Source organism: Stegodyphus dumicola, chromosome 4 (assembly GCF_044657685.1).
Source record: "Stegodyphus dumicola isolate Sdum_Otavi_A_Nest chromosome 4, ASM4465768v1".
Classification (NCBI taxonomy): Eukaryota; Metazoa; Arthropoda; class Arachnida; order Araneae; family Eresidae; genus Stegodyphus; species Stegodyphus dumicola.
In genome coordinates, this window is record NC_140771.1 from 33143496 (window position 1) to 33145472 (window position 1977).

Below are 1977 nucleotides of genomic sequence, written 5' to 3' on the forward strand. Positions count from 1 at the left end.
TGAACTACTAGTTGTGAAATCAAAATATCGAGAACAATTCTCAGTGTTCCAAATATGTGCCGTCAAGAAATACTTTGAGCAGTACTTCTCAAGCATTTTAGTCTTGCGATAGGTACGCATGTAAGTGCAATATATCGCTATCCGCATGCATATAGTTGTTTTAAAATAGTGACGAAAAGGAAGACTCCTAAAAGAAAATGATGCAATAATATTTAGATATTGATAACATCGTAGATGTTTCTGACAGTTACAGCGTTTAGTGCATAAAGATAATAACAACAGTCGTAACTGGTTATTTTTTACTTCCTTGTACGAAGTAAAAAGGAAGTATTGTAATCGCGAAAAGTTTCAGGCAACATATTTCAACGAAAATATCCATTTTGACCGCTATCGAATGCAATTTAACGATATTTTTGTGTGATATCTGTACGTAAGGACAGAATAAAAGACCCTTTTCCTCCAAAAAAATTATAAAAGTGCTTTAAAATCAATTCTGAAGAGATTTTTTCGTGGCGTCTGTACGAACGTATGTACGTATGTAAGTATCTCGCATAACTCAAAAACGAGTAGCCTCAGAACGTTGAAATTTTGTATATAGGACTGCTATAACATGGAGATGTGCACCTCGTACTTTGGTTGCAATCGGCCGCAGCAAACGTATATAAATATATTTATATATACACTCTGTTACCCGGCTCAATGATCTCAGTTTCTTTACTCTTATATGTTTGTAAATTGTACATTTTTTGCTTTAAAAAATGATTGAATTATGTTGTTTTTATCTTCTGGTTAAGGTTTTTATGCCTTTCGTAATTCTGGAAGCAATATTTGTACAATTATCAACAATTTAAAAGCTGTTTAAGTGCGATTAAGTTTTATATAACATGGCGGACATATTTGTTTACATTTGAAACAGCAGAATTGTAGATTTGTTGCCAATCTAGAGAGACTAAGCTTCGCAACACAAAAATAACGCCTTCATTTATTATTGCGAATTAAATCATGCTTAATCCTTTCTGAAATTTTTTCGAGGAAATAAGTGTTTAAGATTTACTTCCTAATTTTTAATGCAGATATTTTGAGTTTTTATGTATTTTTGCCTTGTCGCGGAGTGAGAACTGATTTAATTGAATGAGAAATACTAAATCGTCTGTGAAAAACTGTTTCTTTTTTGTTTTGTTTGCTTAATTTCCTTCTTACATAGTTTTAGCTTTATTATAGTATTTGAATAGAACAGGGGGCAAAGATAATTCTTCAAATGATATAAATTTTGTGCATTCAGAGTGTCGTTATAGTAAACAAATACAGTGAATTTTAAAGAGTACATTTATTCTATTGTGATTTATGCGCTGTCGACGAAGTAGATTTAATTGAATCCAATCAATTTAAATGAAATTCAAGAAAAAAATGCGTATAATTTAATATTCCGTACAAGGAAGTCATGTGGTGTACACATCAGATTTTTTTCCTTGATGAAACAATTTCTTGATGATGAATCATTCAGATGAATGCAAAATTTTTGCCTGTTCTTAAATAAATACATCAGTACTTTTAACATTGTTAAAATACATTTGAAAAAAACGAAAGAGCAGTGGGCGATAGCAAGCTAGCGAGATGACGAAGTGAAAAAGGAATTCCTAGTAATACTTCGAAGATTAGACTTAAGAATGATTCAGTTATGGTGTCATTTTATTCTATCGGTTAATTTAATTTCAATTCCTTAATTTTCAGTTTGTAATTAGCCGAAGCGTTATGCCAGTGCCTGCGTTATTAGCGCTGTGTGAAAATTCTTGCGAGAAAAATTAATTTTGATACTGCGCAGTTTAAGCAGATTTATTATATGCAAGTCATTTTCAGCTTCTGTTCAACACAGGAGTCAGAACTTGGTTAAAAACATAAAAGCACTGTTGGCACCAATAATTTCTGAATCTTAATCCCTCCAATTCCAAAGCATGTGAATTATTGGGCGCTTAGACA